Consider the following 25,856-nt stretch of genomic DNA (forward strand, 5'->3'; position numbering starts at 1 on the left):
CAAGTAAAAAGGATTTTGTAAGAGACTGAAAGTTATGAAGATAAAGGATGGGAAAGGCAGGAGGGGTTTGGGGCCTTCAAAAGGTTCAGATCCTCGTGAAATTTACAAATCTTTGATCAAGATCTTAAACAAATGACAGGATGGGTGGGAGGCTCCCACGGAGGCCTTATCACTGGTGGCTAAGCTCACAGGCTTTGGAGCCAGACCACCGCCCCCCTACTCTGCCACCCTGGGGGAGAAAAGAGCATAGACTCAATTTCCAAAAGTGCTTCTTGGCCTTGTGTATCTTTCATCATCTTCTTTTAGACATAGGTTAGTAGCCAAAGGACTAACAACTTCATTAGTCTGTCTACTTAGCAGAAAAAGAAAACATTGTTTCACACGTGCCTATTAGGAAAGAAGCCAACTATATAAACCCACTCATTCTAGCTCTGTTGATTGAACAGTGATATAAATGAAATATTATTCCTAAAACTGAAAAAATGTTAATAAATGAGTACAACCCTTTTAGCTTTCATCTATACCTGATTTTCCACTTGGAAAATAAATGTAATTTTTTTGAGGAGCGTATTGTGATAGCCCACCCTGTAACCATTTGTTTGTTAATGTATTCGTTATTCATTCAAAGTCTAGTGATTCATTCTTTCATTCAACAACTCTTGTTAGTATTTCAAAGTAAAATTTAAAAAAGCAAACAAACAAAAAACACTTACATATAACTCCTTTGGCCATCATGCTAGACACTCGAGGAATAAAAAAGCAGAAACCTCAGCCCCTGACAGTCCAGAGAAAGGTTTGTTGAGAAGAGAAAAATAATACACAGGAAGGAACCAGAGCTTATGATCCAGACAGGGCTGAGACTTTCCTGCTAAGAGCTGTTCAAATACAGGGCAAAGTTTACATATGTAAATGAGAAGGCTCCATTAAAATAAACTAAGTGGCTGCCCACAGGTAGAAAGAAAGGAGGGGCAGTGGGCTAGGCTAGAGGAACAGGCCTCCTGACACTTACCTCCAAAGTACCCATCTTACCTGCTGAAAATTCTCTGCATTTTAATGTCTCTTATCCTTCCATTGTCTCCCCCGCTACCCCCGGAAGCCTGCTCCTACCTCCTTCCCCTAGATGGTAAGCCATTTAGTATTTTGATTATAAAGCATAAAGTTAGATGTACAGGGGGAGAGTTGATTAAACAACTTCTAAAATTCCCAAAGGTTTAATGATCTAAAATTCACAAGAGGAAATTCCCTGGTGGTCCAGTGGTTAGGACTCTGCACTTTCACTGCCAGAGCCCGGTTCAATCCCTGGTCGCGGAACTAAGATCCCACAAGCCATGCGCCACGGCCAAAAATTAAAAAAAAAAATTCACAAGAATATCATTTATTTGAGCACTTACTAATATGTCAGATATTTTACACTCATCGTCTCACTTGATTCTTACAACAACTGTAAGAGAGACATACGTTTTTTACGTCTATTGTACAGATGAAGAAACACAGCCATGGAGAGTTCAATATCATGGCCAGGTTCACAGAGAAGTGGCAGAACCCAGGACTGTCAGACTGTAAAGCCCATCTTCTAAATGCTTAAGAGTTAAGTATAGATGTCACTCTCTAAATAACTTCTTCCACTGTCTCACAGCCTCGGCAGCCCCTAAACCACACTTATCTATCCTCCCTGTTGTACATTTACATAAATGTCTTTCCAAAGTATGAGTTCCTTGAGAGAGGGAACTTTAGTGACCATCTTTGTAACACTCTCTGCTCAGAACACAGGACCTGGCACACAGTAGGTGCTTAAATGTTTAGTTAATTAATGATATCAGTCACCAGAAACTTAACAATCATAAGCACACTGCATACTCACCAAGTGTGCATGAAGATTTTTCACCTTTCTTCTGCTCTGCGTGTTATTATTGGAGACTATGTCTCTGAATATAACATTAGTTCTTTTTTCATATCTACTGAGCACTTCCTTTAAAAAAAAAAATTGCTTATTTATGGCTGCACCAGGTCTTAGTTGCGGCACAGGGGATCTTCTTTGCAGCATGCAGGCTCTAGTCCCCCAACCAGGGATTGAACCCAGGCCCCCTGCATTGGGAGTGTGGAATCCTACCCACCGGACCACCAGGGAAGTCCCTGCTGAGCACTTCCTGAAAGCCAAATACTGTGCTAGCTCCTTTAAAGGATACAAAGATAATTAAGACATAGCTGCTATCCTCCTGAAGCCTACAGTTTATGAGACAAGATAGACACATAAACAAGTGAGTTGGCTGCAAAGCAGATTGTGACAGGCAGTAAGGCAGAGACATAAATATAAATTGAATTTGACGCCCTTGATTGGAAGATGCATCCTGATTTTAGGTATTACTGAGAGAGAAAAGCTGCTGATAATTAACCCACACGCAACAGTGATTTGAAGATGCATCCTTATTTCAGAGATGTTAAAATGTTTTAAAAATGTGCCTCTTGAATGAAGTACCGCTGATATAAGTAACAATGTGGATGAACCTTGAAAACACTATTCTAATGAAAAGAAACCAGTCACAAAAGATCACATACAGTATGATTCCATTTATATGAAATGTCCTGAATAGGCAGCTCTATAGAGACAGAAAGTAGATTAGTGGTTGATTAGGGCTGGAGAAGATTTGGGAAGGGGGTAGGGGTGTGGATTGGTGAGTGATAGCTAAAGAGTATGGAATGGGGGGGATGAAAATATTCTAGAATTGATTGTAAGGATGGTCACACAATTCTGTGTCTATGCAAAAAGCCATGGAACTGTATACTTTAAATGGACGAATTGTATGGTGTGTGAATTATATCTCAGTATAGCTACAGCTCAAAATAGCACAATGGGAGGGCAGGGGCTGGCAGGGGTGGGGGGGAGAGATTAAGTCAGTTGGGAAGGGATTGAGGGAAGTTCTTAGGCATGAGCATTGACGCTTAGAATATAGGTAGGAATCGTGCCATACAGAAATAGAAAATGGAGTCAGGGAAGGTGATCCAAGCAGAGGTAACAGCTTTAGCAAAGTCCAGGAAGCCAGGGTACTGGATAAAGTGCAAGTGTTAGCTGAAGGAAAGGAGCCGTGGGTGGAGGAAAGGCTCGCAGGCAGACTGGCCCACCTGGGGGAAGGCATCGAACGTTGGGCTACAGACTGTGTTTTTTTCAGCTTGTGAAAAGAAGCCTTGAAATTTTCCCCAAGTGCCAACCTTTAAAATTTTGGCAACCCCATACTCGAAGTGAGCGTACTTGGGCTTTTCTTCTAGCCACAGGGCACGGTTACTGACCTGACAGGCAGTAAAATCCCCTTTGGAATGTGGAGCCAGATGACACAAAGGTTAGAAAGGCAAAGAGCATTGCCACTGGAAGAGCGGAACTTAAACAGATGCTGGGAAGAACCGGGGTTTGTGGCAGGGAGCCAGAAATTCCAAAGGTCACTTCAGCAGAGCCAGGAAGCTGAAAGCAAGAAGTTATCAGCGTGCTAGGACTCACACGGGAAGAATAGAATCGCACTCCTCTTCCAAAGAGCGTGAAAACTGAGAACACAATGAAATGGGGGGGAGGAAGTGTGCAGAGTTAAGGGAAAGAAAACAAGTGGCATCTCAGGCTGAGGAGAGCCAGCGAATTGAAGCAGGAGCTCCTGGGCTCAAATACTGTTGTCTGGGAGCCGAAGCCTGAATTTGCCTGCTCTGAGCTAAGTGACAAGAGCCTGGGGCCACGGAGGACACCAGCGTACAGAGGAGGCACAGATCAGGGTTGAAAGGTCCCCTCGCTGGGCGATTCCCCTGAGCCCTGCAGGTAGGAAACAGTCCTGGGTGCCCCCTTACTGCCCCTGTTCCTGGGAAGGGGATTTCAGGCAGCCCTCCTAACTCAGTCCAGCTCCAAAGAGGGAGGTAAAGGAGTGTGGAGAGGAGTGTGGAGAGGAGTGTGGAGAGGAGTGTGGAGACGGGGGGACTGCAGAAGGCAGAGCAGCTGGGAACCCAGGTGGGGGAGCATCCTACTAACAAACAGAGAAGAAAATCGCGAGGCCCACCTGGGTCTGTCTGCCCTTTGGCTCATCTCTTCCGTTTCCGGGAGAGCTTTTGTAAGTTTTAAGGGAGTCAGTTACTCAATTTAAATAATATGAACAGCACAGTCCCCTTTTCTTTTTTTTTTTTTTTGGCCACGCCGAGCAGCTTGCAGGACCTTTGTTCCCCGACCAGGTATCCAACCCGGCCCCGGCAGTGAAAGCACCGAATCCCAACCACTGGACCACCAGGGAATTCCCCACAGTCCTCTCTTATTCTTCCCCCAAATCCTGACACAGTTCCCAAGATGGGCACAGGAGCAGGAACTCAGAAAAGCTGCTACAGAGGGCCGCAAGCATGCCCAGGCCTACTTCCTCAGAGGAAACAGCCTTTGATTTAGAATAATTGTGCCCAGGCTACTCAGGCAGGCAAAACATGTTAGCTGTTGGCAATGTGTGCTAAATGGAAGTGTTTATTTACCTGGAGTGTAAACCCGCCCACTACTACAAAGGGTTGGAGGCCCCGGAATTGCAATTTGTGCCTGTCAGTACTCCCTGCCCTCAGAGATTAACTGCTGACAGACGTCATGCAGTCTGAGTCTTTCCAAACAAAATCTGAAACCTTCTCTTCTTGGTCTATACCCTTGTCCCCAGAAAGAGCAGTCACAGGAAGAACCGCTTGGCCAATTCTGTAGATCTGATAAGGCTCTGGTTTTCTTCCTTAAGGTCAAGAGAGGTCTGTCCCCTGTCCCCTTTCTGGATCCAGCTCAGCTCTGCTCTTCAGCCCAGAGGCTGTGACACCTGAGCTCTGGTTCCAGTCAAAGCCACAAAGGTAGGGCACAAAGGTAGGGCAGGGCAGGGCAGGGCAGAGGAATTCTCGTCTGGATGGGCTATGGGTTTTAAAGTGTAACTGGAAGTGGGTATTCCTGTCAAAATGGTAAGTACAGCTGAATGTGGGCTTGGAGGAGGTCCTGAAACCCACTTGGGCTCAGCCCCAGGCAAAAAGCATAAAGATCTACCCCCTCAGAGCCTCCGATTCTGTGAGGTCTGGGATCAGTGCAGAAATCGGCAACTTGAAAAAGCATCCTGGGGCTTCCCTGGTGGCGCAGTGGTTGGGAATCTGCCTGCTAATGCACGGGACACAGGTTCGAGACCTGGTCTGGGAAGATCCCACATGCCGCGGAGCAACTAAGCCCGTGAGCCACAACTACTGAGCCTGCGCGTCTGAAGCCTGTGCTCCGCAACAAGAGAGGCCGCCATAGTGAGAGGCCTGCGCACTGCGATGAAGAGGGGCCCCCGCTTGCTGCAACTGGAGAAAGCCCTTGCACAGAAACGAAGACCCAACACAGCCAAAAATAAACAAATAAATAAATTTATTAAAAAAAAAAAAAGAAAAACATCCTGGACCACACTTCAGAAACATTGAAACAGAAGCTATGGGACACCTTCACAACTCCTGAAACTCACCCACCTGCAGAAGGCATTTTTCCTGGATGGGATGCCCACACCTACCAGGTACCCACTGTTCAACCTGACAGAGCACAGAACTTTCCTACACAATCTGGAGCAATTCTGGTAGACCCCAAAACAGGGACCCTTTCTCTTCTTCCCAATCGCAGTGTGTTTGCTTGTGCAGTTCCCTCCCCCTGCAGCATCAGCGCCTCTATCAAAACCCTACCTTTACTCAGGGTTCAAGTGCCACCTCTTCCAAGAAGGCTTCCTTTATCTTGTCAAACCACAGTAATTCCTCTTTCCTCTAAATGCACACAATTCCCATTCTCCTTCTGTTACTTACCTTGTTTGTTTGCTCATCTTGGTCATTTGTGCACATACCTATTCTCCCTGTTAGACTGAGTTCCTGGGTATTAGGCAGAGGCTATACATTATATCATCCATACTACCTGTTTCTTGGACATACATGGCACAAAGGAAAGTAACTTGGAGATAGGAGAAATCAGGTTGCCTCTTCAGTGGATATCTGTTGGTTTTGCCTTCCTGGAACTCATCCACCTTCTTCTGGTAACAGTATTCGTCATTTTACATTCACTCTCAATCCATGCAGAAACCAGATCTCAGGAGCAGTCATGTCACCAAGGTCTAGACAATCCATTTACTCTATCTCCAGATACCATGATTGGTTCAGTGATGGGCACATAACCCAAGCTAAACCAATAAGATTTAACTGTAGGAGTTTTTATTGATTTACTGAGATAAAGAGAAGCTCTTTTACAACTGAACTTAAAACTGTGAGGATGGGGACTTCCCTGGTGGTCCAGTAGTTAAGACTCCACACTCCCAATGCAGGGGAGGGAACTAGATCCCTGGTCAGGGAACTAGATCCCGCATGCCTCAACTGAGAGCCCGCATGCCACAAGTAAAGGTCCCGCAAGCAGCAACGAAGATCCCGAGTGCCGCAACTAAGACCTGGTGGAGCCAAATAACTAAATAAATATTTAAAATTAAAAAAAACAGCTGGGAGGATGTGTGCCTGTGGCTTCTAGGGACCACTACCTGGCAAGAGCCTACTTGAAGGTGAAGCCAACATGGAGTAGAGTAGAGCAAATGGACTGGGTTGATGACATTGAACGTTTGGATCCAGATGTGCCAGAAACTTTGAAATTACATAAACAAACAAATTCTGAATTGGGTCTTCCGTTCCTTAGAATTAAAAGAACACAGCCTAATGCACCATTTGAACTTTCAATCAGTATAATCCACACACTCCAAGTGAATGTGATTAGACATCTTCCTGTCGAAAGATGGTGGAAGAATTTGACTCTAGTCCCAACTTCAATGAAGGAAACATGCATATTTCTACACAGTTGAGACTAGAGTATCATGGTAATTTAGTAAGAGGTAGAAACATAATGAATTATATAGTGGCCTGAACTGTGCCCTATCGTGTGAACAGAAGAAAGGCAGCAGCCTGGAGCGTGGAGTCCAAAAGTCAGAAATCAGCATTGCCCATCTAAGCTCAGATAAGGAGAAAATGTGCCCTGGCTTACAGACTCAAGTGCTACTGGCAGACCTATACCTGTTGTGGATGAGCCAACCACAGCCTCTAGTTCAAATTTCAATATTCAACAAACAAATTTGTGATGATAACTTCCCCTTGAAACAGTGCCCAGGGAGAAAATATGTTTATCCCATCAATATCAAAGCTGCACATGGTTTGAGATCTCACTGTAAACAAATAAACTGACTTTCTGGTTTCATACACCAGACTCCCTAAGCTTGGTTAGACTCCCTAAGCTTTCCTCTTGTGCTGTGAGGACAAAAGTTTCTGGCCCAGGAAACTGTTGGTCAGATCTCAGATGATGTTGAGTTCATCCTGTGAGTTCTCTTTGTACACAGGTTCTAGCATCTGCAATTTATTTTAAAACATATCAGCATTTACAACGTGATATTACATGTGTGTTTCTTAGGTTAAGTCAAAACCCTGGGAGTTAGCAAGAAAGCACAGTGCGGCAGAAGGCAGCTAGCACTTCATCAGAAGGTGCCACGTTCTAGAGCCAGTCTCTGCATTATCACACCTCAACCAACAACCGATAGGTTGCCAGTAAATGTACTCAATGTCAGAGATGGGTTTTTATTGGGAAGGTAGTGACATTTTCATGCATATGACTGATGTTAGAAATGGGCTTTCAGTCGTGAAATTAAAGGAATTCAAGGTAGGTAGAGTGGTTAGAAAATACTGTAAAGGTAATCCCTATCCTTACACAAACAAGGTGTAAAAATCTGGTGAGGCCTGGGCCCAAACCTTTAGTGATAGTGCCTGAGGCTTGCCAGCTAATGGCTCCCATGACAAGCCATTGATTTACAAGAACTTCTGATTGTCTGATGCCCACTAGAAGCCATAGAAGCCTTCCTGGAACAAACCTTTCGTGTGGAGCTGGTGGAAACCCCTCAAAGGAATGAGATCTCGGACTTAAGCTCCCAGAACAGTTGTATGAACTATGTTGTGCCTGCTGACTAGTAAATATTTATCTAATAATGTCTGTATATGTGGCAGGACTTGGGCTGAAACTTGCTTTCGTTATAACCTGGTAGTGAAGTATGGGGAAATAGCCAATTTTTACCTTCCTTAAAACTTCTTTGGGGGCTACCATTCTCCACCAACAAGAACCTAAAAGTTTTCTTGACCTAAGTGGCTCATTTCAGATCTCACCACCAAGCTAAAATATCCACTATGCACCATGATGACAATACCCCAGTCCTTTCACATTGCAAGTTAATGGCTGGTACATAGAAAGGCCCTTAGCAAAAACCGACTAATACATTTGACGAGTAAATAAATGAATAGATGATGTAAGTGAACGAATGGATGGACTTGGAAAGCAGTAGAATGAGCATTGCAGGTTCTGAGGCCCTACTGTCCAACTTCCTTTGTAAAACTCTCCCCTCCTAATTGGCTTCCCACCATTATAAACGAATGAGTATTACCCTTTGGGTTAGATCATCTTAAATCTCCTTGGATATAAATTCTTTGAAGGCAGAAATTATGTATTTTTATATTCTGTAAAAAATCCAATGTGTCATTTTTAGATTCTATTATACAATATTTCTGAATATTTCTGTAATGTTATGTACAGTTATCCCTTGGTATTCATGGAGAATTGGTTCCAGGACACCCCCTCGGATCCACATCTACAGATGCTTAAGCCTCGTATATAAAACAGTGTAGTATTTGCATATAACACACATCCTCTATACTTTCAATCATCCCTAGATTACTTATAATACTTAATACAATGTAAATGCCATGTAAATAGTTCTAAATACAATGTAAATATTATGTAAATAGTTGCCAACTCATGTAAATTTAAGTTTGCTTTTTGGAACTTTCTGGAATTTTTCTTCTAGTATTTTTGATCTGCCATGAGTTTCGCAGAGGGCTGACTCTATCAAAGAATATTTCTATAGTATCCTGTAAAACTCAATGTGCCAAACAGGATGTGTTTCATGAGGACTAACTGCTGATGATGTAAACCTAATAATGATAATAATAAAAATAGCTAATAATATGAAGCATTTACTCAACACCTGGCTATCCAAGTGCTTTGTAAATGCTAGGTCAATGTTTCACACAATATCCCCGTAAAGGTGGCATTATTATTTCCATTTGACCATTGAAAATTCCAAGAAGTAATATTATTTGCCCAAGGTCACATGGCTCATAAATTCCAGGGCCTGTGTAACCACAAGCCCGTGCCCTGGTCATTGTGATTGTGGAATCTCTGGCTGTGGGATGTTCACCAGAACAGCTGGTCCAGACTCTAGATCAACTGCTGTACTGTCTTAAGGAGTTAGTCAGTCCCTGCCCAATTCTCTAAGGATTTAAAGTTCCTGCCTATTCCTCTCCCTTCCTTGGAGAGTTCAGATTTCTCATGAAGAGCAACGTTCATAGACTCTGCCAGGACACCTGTCTGCATGATCTTTTTTTTTTTTTGCGATACGTGGGCCGCTCACTGTTGTGGCCCCTCCTGTTGCAGAGCACAGGCTCCGGACGTGCAGGCTCAGCGTCCATGGCTCACGGGCCCAGCCGCTCCGCGGCATGTGGGATCTTCCCAGACCGGGGCACGAACACGTGTCCCCTGCATCGGCAGGCGGACTCTCAACCACTGCGCCACCAGGGAAGCCCTGCATGATCTTTAAGTGTTGACAATTTTGGGATCCCTCAGGACCCCAAGGTTCAAAGAGAAGGTCTGTTGTCCTCTGGTAAAAGAGCCAGCCTTACCTCAAAGACTAATGGCTTTTTTTTTTCTTCTGGATTGCTAGGAACTGGTTTGGAGAGCAAACAATGCCATGCTTTCTGAAGAGCGTTCCATAGGAAACAGATGTTCAAATTCAGCTTGGGTTCGTGTTCTATTGTGGTGGATAATTTCTTGGCTCACCTCTCTGCCTGAGGCACTGCTACCCAGCTGATGGTTGGTGGGGACTGAGTCGCCACAAAGTAAAGGAGGACGACAGCCTTCTGAGCAGGGCATGTGAGGAAACCACCTCTGGCTTTCCCAGGCAGAGGACAGAGGTCCTCAGGAGAAGCCAGCCTCAACCATCGGGGTGTCATTGGCTGCCAGTCGTGCTGGTGGAGAGCCCCGAGCCTCGCACCAGGACTTTCAGCAGCAGGCTGGCAGGCCCACTGCACAGCCGTGACCTGAGACTATGCACGACCTGGCTCAGACTCTGGGGCCTATAGGAAGAAGGAAATTGGATGGGCAAGACACTTCCAGTGTTTCAGAACTGGGATGAAAAGCTCTCTTCCTAATTGATTGGAAACTGTAGAAGATAAGCTGCATTTCCTCCCATCTGCCAGCTGACCCAGGAAGCCCTCCTGTTTCCAGCAGCCACTTTTAGCTGCACTTTGACTGCCGAACACACATCTCTCTCCCAACTTACCATGAGGTCAACCTTTTTAACTCTCGTTCAGAATTATGTGGAGAAGGGAATAATGTCAGGGGCTGGGAGGGTCATGGCAAAGGGGACTATGTTTCATCAGGGTTTGTTTCTTTGCTTTTTTTTTCTTTTTTGAAGTTGATTGATTTCCTATGTTGCATTTAAACAAATTGCCAATAGACTTTTGAACTCCATATATGAACTTTCTAGCTATATCCATTAACAGTCCATCTTATTGACCAAAAAAACCCTTTAGCACTACCCCCAAATCTCCAACTCTCATTTGAACTATCAGAACCAATTATAAGTCTCAATCCAGAAAAATCCTTTAAGACTTAAGAAATGATCAAAGCTTAACACTTATATAGTGCTAGGCACAGAAATTTACAAAATAACTCATTTAATCTTTACAAAAACCGTATTATCCTGATTTTACAGAAGAAACAGAGGCACAGAGAAGTTAAGGGATTTGCCCAAATTCACACAGCTGGTAAGTGAAAGAGCAGAATTTCAAACCCTAGCAGCCAGAATCCAGGCTCTAAAATATCAATACTAGACTCCATTTCTTGTTATGCTTCAGTTATTTGTGTTTTAAAGAATTTCTCAGTTTTGTCTAAGTTGTCAAATGTGTTGGCATAAAAGCTCTAAGTTTGAATTGATATCCCCTCTTTCATTTCTAATACTGGTCACTTGTGTTCTCTCCTCAGTCCAGCTAGAGGTTTATCAACTGTATTGATCCTTCAAATAAACCAGCATTTGTCTGGGCCTTCCCTGGTGGCGCAGTGGTTAAGAATCCACCTGCCAATGCAGGGGACACAGGTTCAAGCCCTGGTTCAGGAAGATCCCACATACTGCAGAACAACTAAGCCCGTGCGCCACAACTACTGAGCCTGCACTCCACAACTACTGAAGCCCTTGCGCCTAGAGCCTGTGCTCTGCAACAAGAGAAGCCACCACAATGATAAGCCCATGCAACGCAACAAAGAGTAGCCCCTGCTCACTGCAACTAGAGGAAGCCCATGCACAGCAACAAAGACCCAACACAGCCAAAAAAAAAAAAAGAAAAAAACACAGCATTTGTCTTACTTGATTTTTCTATTTTTGCCCAATTTTTGTGTCATTAATTTCTGCTCTTTATTATTTCCTACCTTCTACTTAATTTTGAGTTTAATTTAATCTTTTTTATCTCAAGTGGAATTCTTAGATGTTGATTTTAGAATTTTTCTTTGTGTCTAATAATATCAGGGTTATAAATTTCCCTCTAAGCACTGCTTTAACTGAATCCCACAAATTCTAATATTTTGTACTTTCATAATCATTCAACTAGAGAGATTCCCTAACTTCTCTTATAATTTCTTCTTTGTCCCATGGGTTGCTTAGAAATGTCTTCTTTAATTTCCAAATATTTGGAGATTTTACAGATATACTTCTCTCATTTAATTACATTATCATCAAAAAACATACTCATTTTTAACCTATTGAGACATTTTACAACCTAGCATATGGTTTCTCGGTGAATATTCTATTTGTGCTTAAAAAGAATATGTATTCTGCCGCTGTTGGGTATAGTTTTTCATCTATGCCAATTAGGTCATGTTGATAGTGTTTTCAAATCTATATCCTTACCCATTGTTTATCTACTTATTTTATCAATTATTGAGAGAGGAGTATTAAAATCTCTAACTATAATTGTGTTTGTTTATTTCTCCTTTTAATCCTGTCAGTTTTTACTTCATATATTTTGAAGCTCTTGTTACTAAGTGCATAAACATTTAGGATTGTTATGTCTTCATAATGAATTCGCCTTTTATCATTATGAAATGTCCCTCTGTCTTTGATAATGGTCCTTGTCCTGAAGTTCAAATATAGCCTTAATATAGCTTTATTTTGATTAATATTTGCATGATATATTTTATTTCATTCTTTTATTTTTAAACTTTGTCCTTATATTTAGAGTGTATTTCTTTTAGACAACCTATATGTATCTTGTCCTCTTCCAGTGTAACAATGTCTGCTTTTGATGTGTTTAGTCCATTTATATTTAATGCAGTTGTTGATATTTTTGGATTATTTACATCAACCATCTTGCTATTTGTTTCCTATTAATCCCATCTCTTCTTTGTTCATTTTTTTCAGGTTTCCTGCTTTCTTTTAAATTGAGTATTTTTATTTATTTATTTTTTTGTGGTATGCGGGCCTCTCACTGTTGTGGCCTCTCCCGTTGCGGAGCACAGGCTCCGGACGCGCAGGCTCAGCGGCCATGGCTCACGGGCCCAGCCGCTCCACCGCATGTGGGATCTTCCCGGACCGGGGCACGAACTCGTGTCCCCTGCATCGGCAGGCGGACTCTCAACCACTGCGCCACCAGGGAAGCCCTATACTCACTTTTTAAATAATGATTGCTATAGGGTTTACAGTATGCATCTTTACCTTATCACAGTTTACCTTCAAATAAAATTGTACTGCTGCATAGATAAAGTTAGACCTTATAACAGTCTGCTTCCATTCCCCCCTTGTCCTGTTAAAACTTTTACTTATATATGTTATTGATCCCAAATATATTGATATTACTTTTGTTTTAAATACTCAATTATTTTTGAAAAAAATTTTAATGAAAAACTTTTATCCACATATTTACGATTTTCAATGATCTTTATTCTTTGGTGTAGAGCTGGTATTTTTTCCTCATAAACTAAAGAAATTCCTTTTCTATTTCTTGTAGTGTAGGCAATAATTACTTTCTAATAATTAGCTGTTGTTTATTTTAATCATTAGCTATTATAATGCAGGCAAGAATTATTTTCTAGTAATTAGCCTTTATTTGTCTAAAAAACCTTTGTTTCATCTGCATTTTAAAAGGTTATGTTTATTGCATATTAGAGTTCTAAGATAATATTTTCTTTCTTTCTATGCTCCTCTGTGTCTTAACATTATTTAACATTAAGCCTCTCTGGCTTAACATTATTTCTGATGTGAAATCAGTGGAAAATCTTACCTTTGTTCCCCTGAATGTAATGTGACTTTCTTTCTCTGGTTGTTTTAACACATGCACTTTATCACTGGTTTTCAGAAAATTGATTAAAATAAATCTTGATTTGGTTCTTTGTATTTATCCTGTTTGGGGTTTGCTAAGCTTATTGCATCTCTTGGTAAATATATATTTTTAAAATCAAATCTGGAATTTCAGCCGTTATTTCTTCAAATATCTCTTCCACACTCAATTTACATGTGTTAGATTGCTTGATATTTACCCACAGGTCACTGGGGCTCTATGTATGTATATATGTATGTATGTATGTATTTTCTCTCTCTTTTTCTTTCTGAGCTTCATTTTGAACTTTTTTTTTTTTTTTGGCTATATCTTCAACTTCTTTTTTTTTCTTCTGTTGTGTGCAATCATCTGCTAAGCCCATCCAGTGAATTACGCATTTCTGAATTTTAGGTCTAGAAGTTACATTTGGTTCTTTCATTATAATTTTCCACATTTCTCATTGTGTTCATTGAGTTTTTCTTGAAACCCTTAAGCATAGTTACAATAGCTCTCTCCAAGTCCTTGTCTGCTAATTCCATCATCTCTGTCATTTATGTATCTGTTTCTACTTTTTTTTTTCCTGGCTAAGGATCATCTTTTCATGTTTTCCCACATGCCTGGTAATCTTTTTACCAGATTGTGGACACTGTGAGTGTCCTATTGTTGAGTGTCTGGATTTTTGTTGTTTTCCCTTGGAAGGTGCTGGCTGAGCTCTTTTCTTGTAAGCAGTTAATTTAGTTGGGGATCAGCTTGGTCTTTTGAGGTTTATTTTCAAGTATTTCTTGGGAGGGTCTAAAGTATCCTTTATTTTAGGACGACTTTAGCCTTACTCCTAAGGTGTGGCATTTCTGGAGCCTACTGAATTCTGGCTAATTGGAAGTAGAATGTCTCTCAACCCTCTGCAAGCTCTAGTTATTGTTCAGTTTGCAAGCTTGGTAGTTTTTCTTTCTCTGGTAATAGTTCCATGTGCCCAGCTTATGGAGTCTCACCTTACACATATACAGCCTAATATCTGGCCAAAGACTTAAGGGGATCCTATGAACACTTATACAGCCCTTTTTCTGTAAACTTTCTTTTGGTTTGGGAACTTGCCCCACAAATTCCAGTTGCCTCAACTGCCACAAACTCTGATCTATATCTGTCTCCTCCTTTCAGTGAGGCTGCCATGTTCTGCTTGCAACTTCTCTCCCTACTATAGAAAGCCTGGGAAATTAGAGGGCTCACCAAATTCGTATTCTTTCTCTCAGGAATCAAAGTTCTGTGTACCTGTTGTTCCAAGTCTGAAGACTGTTGTTTTATATATTTTGTCCAGTTTTCTAGTTACATATTTATTTCAGGGAGGCTAACCAGCTACCAGTTATGCTATTGTGACCACAGCAGAAGTCAAACTTAGGTTTTATGAAAATAACATTTACTGAGACTCACTCTCCATTAGATATCATGTTAGAATCTTTATCTGCATTGTTTTATTTAATCTTCACTAAACCCCATAAAGTAGGTAAATTTTTTTATTTATTACAGACATAAAACTGAGGCTTAGGAAGGCAAGGAAACTTGCCCCAGGTCATGTAGCCAGTAAGTTACGAACCAGTACTAAGACCTGTCGGACTCTCCGCCCTTCTTTTAAAAGTCTCTCCTCCCTTTTAATATTGAATTATTACTTTTGCTGATTATAAAAGTATTACAGGCTTATTAAATGGATGTTTGAAAATATAAAGAAATATAAAAGGAAAAATCTACAGTTTCTATATTTGCACCATCCAGTGACAGCCACTGTTAACATTACATAAATATATTTTCAATATATAAAATGAACAGAAAGGTTAGTTTTATTTTTACAAAACTAGAATCCTACAGAATCCTACCATACATCAATACGTACTGCTTGATAAATTACCTTTTCCATTTAATAATACCTTATAAGCATTTTCCATTAGATGTAAACATTCTTTGAGAACAAGAGTTTTTAGTTTCTATTATCACAAATTTCAACTGTAATCCAAGGTATAGAGAATACCATAATTAACCCTCATGTGCATGCAACCCTCACTTAACTGTAAAATTATTACCATTTTTCAATCTTTGAATATAATTTTTAATGGCTCATATTCTAACACATAGATGTAGCATTGTTAATTTAACCAATTCTGTTGTTGAACATTTGTGTTGTTTCTCATTATTGTAAATAACACTGCAAAGATCTTTCTGAATAAGTCTTTGTGCAAATATAAGATTACTTCCTCAGGATAAATTCCTGAAAATAAAATTATTTGATTAAAGACAATGAACATTTCAAGGCTTTTGAAACATGTTCCCAAAATGCATACTAGAAAGTTTGTATTAATTGACCTTACTTCCTCCCAATAACAGTTTCTGAGTGCTATTTCACCACATTCTCAAATAACTAAATATTACTCTTTAAACATGTATTTGACTGTTGGACAGGTTGATTGACATGCTGTTATCGCTCTACAATCACCAATCCCCATCCTTCAAATTAGCTACAGAGAGACTGGCTCTCATATCAGTCAGAATTTACTCAGAGCGAAACATCAAAATGAGACTAGAGAACAATCATCATTGTTTGTTCCACGTATTTTTCCTATAAAAAAATACACCCTGCCTGGGACTTCCTTGGCGGTGCAGTGGTTAAGAATCCACCTGCCAATGCTGGGGACACGGGTTCGAGCCCTGGCCCGGGAAGATCCCACATGCCGCGGAGCAACTAAGCCCATGCGCCACCACTATTGAGCCAGCGCTGTAGAGCCTGCGAGCCACAATTACTGAGCCCGTGTGCCACAACTACTGAAGCCTGTGCGCCCTAGAGCCCGTGCTCCGCAACAAGAGAAGCCACTGCAATGAGAAACCCACGCACCGCAACGAAGAGTAGCCCCTGCTCCCCCCAACTAGAGAAAGCCTGCTCGCAGGAACAAAGACCCAATGCAGCCAAAAATAAAATAAATAAATTTATTTAAAAAAAAAACAACACCCTGTCTTTGCACTCGGAGGAGGCCAGTCGGCCGCAGCCGTGGCGTCCAGCCGGAATGGTATGATCCTGAAGCCCCACTCCCACAAGGGCCGTCAGGGGCGCGGGGCCACGTGGTTCAACCAGCCGGCCGGCAAAATCCGCAGACGCAAGGGCCGGCAGGCCAAGGCGCGCCTCATCGCCCCGCGCCCCACGTCTGGCCTCCTCCAGCCGGTGGTGAGATGCCCCACGGTCAGGTACCACACCAAGGTGGGCGCCAGCAGGGGCTTCAGCCTGGAGGAGCTGAGGGTGGCTGGCATCCACAAGAAGGTGCCCCGGACCATTGGGATCTCAGTGGACCCGAGGCGGCGGAACAAGCGCACGGAGTCCCTGCCCACCAACGTGCAGCGGCACAAGGAGTACCGCTCCAAGTTCATCCTCTTCCCCAGGAAGCCCACGGCCCTCAAGAAGGGAGACAGCACTGCTGAAGAGCTCAGATTGGCCACCCAGCTGACGGGACCAGTCATGCCCATACGAAACGTCTATAAGAAGGAGAAAGCCAGAGTCATCACAGAGGAGGAGAAGAACTTCAAGGTGGTCGCCAGTCTCCGCATGGCCCACGCCATTGCCTGGCTCTTTGGCATCCCAGCAAAAAGGGCCAAGGAGGCTGCAGAACAGGATGTTGAAAAGAAAAAATAAAGTGCTCTTGGCAAATTGTGATTTAAAAAACAAAAAAAAACACCCTACTTATCCCATATATGTGGTCCTGGTGCCTAACATTTGTACCCACTTAGAAAGGCAAGAATTCCTTATTTTGGCAGCAATGGAGGACAGATGATGGTCCTGGCAAAAGTGGCACCAGCCACCTGTCTGGGACTAGACCAAAGCTAACACTGGCTAACACTGTGCTCAGCCTTGCATGTGCCTTCCTGTTCTCTCCGCTTGCATCCAGACTTACAAATCAAATCTCCAGAAGTTGGCTCCAACACAGTTTACAAACATGTTTCAATGGGCAGAGAGAAGTTCAGGACACAAGGATGGCTTATGTGAGAGAACCATTCTGTGAGAACTGAGATCCCCTCAAATCACTTCCCCCCCCTCCTCTCTGGCCTTGGCACTCAAGCAGAAGATCTGAAAAGATGCCAGGATAGTCCCAGCATTGGAAACTGGCTCTGGACAATAAAGGGACGGGAAAAGCTACAGAAACTAGTCTAAAATATGCAGCTAGGCCATGTGAATTTCAATACAGAAACTTACATTCTCATTAGAGAGTAAGCTTCATAAGACTGAATTTTGTCTTTTTGGTTCAGAAATTTATCCCAAAGGTAAGAAATAATGCCTGACACATTGTAGGCACTCAATAAATGTTTGTTGAGTGGATTCATTAAATGTGGATTCATTAAATGGAAAGAAAGAATTGGGAAAACCATATTCAACAATTATGTATTAAACACTTTATATATTGAGACAGGAAGGGGGCAGGGCACATTTAAAAGAATGACAGAGCCATTGAGGACACAACATAAACTGGTTAGAACCAACCAGTCCAAGATGGTGGACAAGTCAACTTCCATTAGACCTTGAGCCTCTTTTATGCTCATTGTGAGACATCAGCAGGCTAAATGACACACCCACAGGCGCCATGACAGTTCTGAGGCTGACCATAAAAGGCCAAAAAGTGGGAAGTGACCCAATTCCTGGAAATCTCCGCCCCTTCCCTGAAATAGTTGGAATAATCTTCCCACTCATTAGCCTATGAAATTACCCAGCCCATAAAAACTAACCACCCCGTATCTCAGGGCCACTCTCACTTTCTGAGATGGCCCATACTCCGTCTGTGGAGTGTGTATCTCCTTGAATAAATCTGCTTTCACTCTACTTCGGCTCGCTCTTGAATCCCTTCCTGTATGAAGCCAAGAGCCCTCACCTGGCAGCCATCCCAGGGACTCGCTTGAGACCTGGGACGTGACCATCCTCTCGCACCCCACTCTTCTGCACCAATATCACTGAGTTAGGAGCTAAGCAGAAACTCAAGGAAGGATTAAAAAAGAAACTTTCCTTCTGGAGAAGCTGACATACACGAAATAAAAAGCTGAACCCTCAGGAACAGCACAGACAGCAAGTATTCTTGGAGTTCAGAGGAGGGAGGAAGACTTCTTTCTTAAATGATGGGGGAAGGCTATAGAAAGGAGGTCAATTTGGGGCCGGGTCTTGAAGGATGGTGTATTAGTTTCCTAGAGCTGCTGTAACAAATTACCACAAACTGGGAGACTTGGAACAACAGAAAATTAATTTCTCTCACAGTTCTGGACTCCAGAACTCTGAAAGAGGATCCTTCCTTGTCCCTTCCTGGTGCTGGTGGCTGTGGCAGCTAACTTCAATCTCTGTCTCTGTCTTTCCATGGCCTTCTCCCCTATGTTACTCTGTGTCTCTTTCTGTCTTTTGTAAGGACACTCTCATTGGATTTAGGGCCCACCCTAATCCAGTATGATCTCATTTCAAGCCTTATCTTAATTACGTCAGCAAAGACCCCATTTCCAAATAAGGTCACCTCCCGAGGTTCCATAACCCGAATTTTTGAGTGACACTATTCAACCCACTATAAATGAGTAGAACAATAGTCATGACAGGGACTTCCCTGACGGTCGAATGGTTAAGATTCTGCACTTCCAGTGCAGGAGGCATGGGTTTGATCCCTGGTCGGGGAACTAAGATCCCGCAAGCTGCATGCCACGGCCAGGAAAATAATAATAATAATAATAACGACAGAAACCCTCCTCCCAAACTCAGAGGGTGTTTGAGACCAGGTTTCCCCAAAACCAATATGCAGCCAAAGACGCAAAACTTTCCAAAGCCAGGCTACAGAGCGGCCCTAATGAAGAAAATAGAAAACTTCAAATTGTAGGGTTCCCAATAGACACGCAATCTTCTGAACTGAACTTCCAAAAACTTAAAACAATTTAAAATGCACATGTAAGGCATAAAATTGTAACTGAGCAGGACCCCACGGGGCCTTCCCAGAACAGACTCCCCTGACCCCCATGTCCTCCGCCTGCCTCTTGTCTATAGAAAAACTGTAGCCTCCTAGGCCTTCCCTGAGTTCCAAAGAGTAAATTTAATCAGAGGAGTGAGAAAATGCAGAAAGAATGAAAAACAGTCAAGCAAGACAAAATAATAATAGTTTAGCCATTAAACAAAGTCAAGGACCTTTAGTTCCTCCTCAAGGGCTACAGATAATCTTCTGAGCCACGTCCTTTCAGCTGTTTTGCAGATACTGAAACCCCCACCAGGTGGAAGAAATTAACTGTATGCTGCCCACAAGCCTGTAGACCCCAGGCTGGTTGGAACCAGAAGGCTGATGATGTTGACTCCCGATGACGTCACCACCAACCAATCAAAAGAATATCCACGAGCTGATCACACACCTCACAACCGACTCCCTCTCCTTGTCTTTAAAAATCTTTCCCTGAAAGCGCTGGGGAGTGCCAGTCTTTTAAGCATTAGCTGCCCTGGACTCCTTGCTTGATGCCCTGCAATAACTTTCCTTCATCACAACTGGTGTCTCGGCTTTACTGCGTGCAGGCAAGCGGACCCAAGTTTGGTTCGGTAACAAAATGAGAAATTTTGCTTCGAAATGATACGTGAGCTTGAAATGAGCTACTTACTATTTAGAAAGAACAAACAATTAAAAGCATGAGGTCTGGGTTAGATTCCTGATTTCTCAATTTACTTACCCTGCAATTTGAGGCCCGTTACTGCCCTTCTCCAGGTCTCGTTTTCCTCATCAGTAAATTAGGGATAATAATATTACCTGTCTTCCGGGGTTGTGCAAAAAAACCCCTCAGTTTTCCTCTTGTGTTCTCCTTTAGTCTCACACTACTGCCACACTCAGAACACTTCTGATACCAGAGGTGTGTGGGTTTTTTCCCACACCAAGTAATTCTCTGTGACACCAGCTGTGTGTGTCTGACAATTTAACTCAGTTCTGATACTGTCTGCCTGGAGATAGCATCAAATCCCACAGGTTAAGGGCTCAGTCCTACAAGACTGTTCCCACTCCACTTCAGATGCCAATCACAAGTCCAGGTTTTCACCTGTCCTCCTGACTGATGAGCTATACACGACCCTTTCCTTCCTCAGAATCAATTAATTTGCTACAGCAGCTCAGAGGACTCAGGAAAACAGTTCACTTACCGTTTACCAGTATATTATAAAAAGATATAATAAAGGATACAGATGAACATCCAGATGGAAGAGATGCATAGGGCAAGCTATGTGGCTTCCATGCCCTCTCTGGGTGTGCCCTTCCCCCAGCACCATCATGTGTTCACCAACCTGGAAGCTCTCAGAACCCCGTCCTTTGGGGATTTTTATGGCGGCTTCATCACGTAGGCATGATTCATCACCAGCCCATTTCCAGCCCCTCTTCCGTCTCTGGAGAAGGGAGGGTGGTGCTGAAAATTCCAAGCTTCTAATCATGGTTTGATCTTGCTGGTGACCAGCCCCCATGCAGGAGCCCACCCAGAGTCACCTGACTAAAAGAAAAGACACGGCTATCACCCAGGAAACTCCAAGGGATTTAGGAACCGGGGTTAAAGATCCTATGTTAGAACGAAAGATACTCCTAGTGCTCTTACCACTTAGGAGATGTCAGTGGTTTTAGGAGCTCTGTGCCAGGAACCACGGACAGAGACCAGTATATATATTTTCTAACATCTCACAGGTCAGAATAAAGACGAAAAGAGATAATGCATGCAGAGTGCCTTGCCTAGGACCTGGCATGTGGAAACTGCTCAATAAATGTCAACTCATTGTTTTAGGAGGCTGTTAACAGTGGAGAATGAATTTGTTGAGGGGATGGAGAGAGTTATGAAGCTAGAGCCTAAGAGGATATTATAAGACCCAAGCAAGAGATTGTTTACATTTTTTTTAATTAATTAATTGATCTATTTTATTTTTGTCTGCGTTGGGTCTTTGTTGCTGCGCGTGGACTTTCTCTAGTTGTGGCAAGCGGGGGCTACTCTTTGTTGAAGCGCACGGTCTTATTGCAGTGGCTTCTCTTGTTGTGGAGTGCGGGCTCTAGTCGCGCAGGCTCAGTAGTTGTGGCTCGCGGGCTCTAGTTGCGCAGGCTCAGTAGTTGTGCACGGACTTAGTTGCTCCGTGGCACAAGTAAGGGATCTTCCTGGACCAGGGCTCGAACCTGTGTCCCCAGCATTGGCAGGCGGATTCTTTAGCACTGTGCCACAGGGGAAGTCCCAAGATTGTTTACATTTAAGAAGAAAAAATAATTTACATTTTCCAAGGCCTGGCCTATATTCCTACTAACTGCAATAGCTAGAGTGGCAGTTTTCAGAATGTATAATCATTTGAGGACATCTGGGAATCCCCCAAACTCTTTGAGGGAGTCATGGAAGCCTTTTTCACTCTTGTGCCCTCATGAGGGTGCTACGGCATTTCCTAGAGGCTTCCTGACATGTGATGTCACACCTGACAGAAGCAGATATGAGAATCCAGCTGTCTATCTTTTTTTTTTTTTTTTTGGCCTCGCCAAGCAGCTTGTGGGATCTTAGTTCCCAGACCAGGAACCAAACCCGGACCCCCAGCAGTGGAAGCACAGAGTCCTAACCACTGGACCACCGGGGAATTCCCCCAGCTGTCTTTTATTAAGCCAGACATTAACGATACTTGCCAAAAAAATGTAAAACAATAACACTTCTATCGCTGAATTTTTTGGAAAAATATTTGTCAACATATACATTTATTATTGTTATTTTAAAGAGAATAAAGAAATTTAAACGTTAAAGATTTCTGCTTTAAATCCAGGTACAGTAAATTTCAATAGATATAATTCAGACAAGCAAAAGCACTTGAATTCTCAATAATTTTTTAATAGTGCAAAGAGTCCTAAAACCAAAAAGTTGGAGAACCTGTGGTCTAGAGGAGCACATGATATGCCTCAGGGCCAAATAGTTTGGCATCGTACCAGATAATCACTGGATAGAAGTGGGCTCTACATTCACTTTCAGAGATTATTACATCATCGGCATAACTTTTAGGAGTTTTATGGGGAAAGCAATGTGGAATCCAAGTTTCCATAATATATCCATTTCATTTGCTTCTGAGCAATTGTTCCGATTAGGGCAGAACTCCATTCGTTGCAAAAATCAGCTGTCCACTCAGGACAAAGGGGAACACGAAGTTCACCACTGAAAACTCAGACCGTGACATCTATTTGTGTTCTCGCTTCCAGCTTCAAGTCCCCTTGTTTCACATCCTTTCTTACTTTGTTCATCTTGGAATTGCCAATTTTATTTGCAATAACTTGAAAACTACTCAAGCCTTTACTCAGAAGTTAGATCACACCTTTGTTTTTTCTTGTCCTTGCTATGTTTCCAGAACTCCTGACATTTCTTTCCATGATATAAAGGGTCATATTTTATACCATGTGACCCCATCCTAACTGGCCACAGCAGACTGAACTGGAATTGGATACTTAATCCAGAAATAGCCAGTTGTGGCTTATCTATGATGTGTGTTCTCTGCTAGTCTGGCTTCCCTGTCCTATATTTTTAAAATCACCTAGGAGCATGCTCAGACTTCTCTGATTAAAAAACAAAACAAAACAACACAACACAAGGAGCTGGTTAAAAAGACAGATTCTCAGGCCTTTGTCTTGGAGATTCTGATTCAAGAGTTGGGATGGGGCCTGTGAACGAATTTGTTTAACGAGGTTCCACGTGTGTCTTATCAGGGCACTTTGCAGAACAAGTGCCTGTTGTATAAAGGCATTGGGAAGTCCCAGGTATGGAATAGACCAGGGATTTTCAGTCTTCAGTGACCATACCAGCTACTTGGATCTGCCGCAGAGATGTTGACTAAGTAGATCTGGCCCGGGGCCCAGGAATGACCATTTTACTCCTTCACGTGTCTGATGTGAACGCTCAAGTTTGAAAATGGCCAAGAGTGAGATCATTTCATCAGATTATTTTGCTTCTGCAATTCCCTACCATGAAAGAATGAAATTTTTTTTTGAATGAAAGGTAAATAATGGAGTGAGGACAATTTTGGAACAGACTCCCCTATCCCTGCTCCAGGGGAAGGTTGAGCAGGATGAAGGGTCCAGGGGAATTTAAGCACAGTTCTGGGATATTTAGGGCCTGAGCCTGGGGTAGGGGCGAGGCAGGAGGGGCACAGAGAATCTCCATTCCTTCCCTCCTTCGTGGCAGCTGCTCCATCCAAACTCTACCAAACACCAGCACTGACACTGACACTGAACATGTGCCTGACAATTAGAGCCGGTTGGAACAGTCACGCAACGTTGTAAATGCCTTTGTAAACTGCAACACAGACTGTCTTGGTGAAGATAACAAATTACACCCTGAAGCTTCCCATCCCTGGAATCTCATTAGTAGCAACACGCAGGCCACCCAGCCAGAAATCAGGATGCTGGTTCTCAGAGAAGTACTTATCTTTACTATCAGACGATCACATTCACTTATTTTCTGAGAAGGTCCAGTGACACTTTGCTTATTCTCCTTCCTGGAAAGAACTTAATCACTTGCACCAGCTTGATTTGGTGCAATAGGTATTTGTTTCTCCTACTGGAAAAGTATTCTCTGGTCACCTCTCAGGATTCACAATGAATCTCTACCTCTTGGTTTCTCTTAGTCCCAGTCACTTCCTCTTGGATGTGGACCCAGAAGCTCCGAGAGACAAGCTTTATTTTTCTCAGTAGCAATCTATCCCCATCTATCAAACTGTATATTGGCCTATTTATTTTGTTTTCTTCCTTCCTCCATTAGAATGTAGGTTCCATATGAGGGCATAGTTTTGGTCTGTTTTGTTCTCTGGGCCTAAAACAGTGCCTGGTTCTTAGTAGACCTTTAGTAAGTATTTGTTGAAGGGATAAATAAACGGGTTTTATTTCTGTCCAGATGGGTGAAGGGAAGGTAGAATGGCTGAAGTTTTGCTGAGCCAAAAGGAAAGGAGAGAGTGGTGGGTTCTAGGGTCCAGGGTTAGACACAGAATATTATTTAAGGAAACGATATACCATGGCAAAGACACAATCAGAGCTGAATTTAATGTAGAGGAGCTTCAAGGCCCTCATCCTGGACAAACACAAAGCACTAAGACCAAAGGGGCCACTGGACAGGAACTAAGGATGGGATCACGGAGCCCAGAGATTGGACGTAATGTCAGCAGGTGAGCAGAGGGAAAGGGTGAGGCAGGTGCATCAGCAGGGTTACACCTGAACCAAATTCTGCTTCCAACTGCTTTCCCCTTGTAAGAGTAAGGCTTTAAAAACTGATTTTTAAAAAAATAAATTTATTTTTGGCTGTGTTGGGTCTTCGTTGCTGCACGCGGGCTTTCTCTAGTTGCGGTGAGTGGGGGCTACTCTTCATTGCGGTGCGTGGGCTTCTTAATGCGGTGGCTTCTCTTGTTGTGGAGCATGGGCTCTAGGTACGCGAGCTTCAGTAGTTGTGGCACGTGGGCTCAGTAGTTGTGGTGCACGGGCTTAGTTGCTCCACGGCATGTGGGATCTTCCCGGACCAGGGCTCAAACCCATGTCCCCTGCATCGACAGGTGGACTCTCAACCACTGAGCCACCAGGGAAGCCCGAGAAATGCGTTTATAAGGAAGGGAAGTAGTCACAAAAGGGGAAGGGGGTGATGTAACAGCAGGGGGCAGAAGCAGGTCAACCCAGGTAAAGGGACTTCAATTATGTCGAAGGAAAAAGTCAGTCTTTATTCCTGAATGTGTTCATTAACATTTTCCTACAGTATTCTTTCTAGTCAGAATCAGTTAACTCTCCTTTTTACAGGTAATACAATAGCAACTTTAAAGATATTTACATTGATAAAGTTTTACTATGTCATTATAACAATATAGTGTGGTGGGGAGAAGCAAATTCTTCCATATCAGCCTCAACCAATTTTATTGCACGTTCTGCTACTTGCTAAGGGTGTAACTTTGGGCAGATGATTTGTCCTTTCTTTGCTTTAGTCTCTTCATCTATAAGATGGGAATGGTATAAGAGCTATTGCCTCCTAACGTTATTGTGAGAATTAAATGAGTTAATATGTGTAAACACTTAGAACGTGTTAGCTATTATTATTATTACAATGTGGCATGCTAAGCCACATGCATTGCTTATGTCATAGAAATGAACATGGATCATTAAATTATACGGACATTTATTGGCCTTGGAGTGTCCACTGCAAGAGTTAATGAACTTTAGGCTCCGTCTTGCACTGGGTCTGACTAGGCCCCAGGCTCCATGCCTCTCCATTGTTGGGAGGAGACTAGACCTCAGATCTTTGTACTTTGGGATTATTTGAACCTGAAACTGCAACAAAGGGAGGGCAGTTTATTTGGGGAGGTTTTACTCATGTTGCCAGGGAAAGTGATTGTTTTTCCAACCTTCTATCCTACCCAGTCCAGAGTCACTACTGTTCAGTAGACT

General features: G+C 42.8%; 1 pseudogene; it reads left to right on the forward strand.

Moving 5' to 3' along the window:
• The first annotated feature begins 16,437 nt into the window (after nt 1-16,437).
• On the forward strand, nt 16,438-17,092 carry LOC101327136 (large ribosomal subunit protein eL13 pseudogene; annotated as a pseudogene).
• The last annotated feature ends 8,764 nt before the right edge of the window (nt 17,093-25,856 follow it).

Source organism: Tursiops truncatus, chromosome 5 (genome assembly GCF_011762595.2).
Source record: "Tursiops truncatus isolate mTurTru1 chromosome 5, mTurTru1.mat.Y, whole genome shotgun sequence".
Classification (NCBI taxonomy): domain Eukaryota; kingdom Metazoa; phylum Chordata; class Mammalia; order Artiodactyla; family Delphinidae; genus Tursiops; species Tursiops truncatus.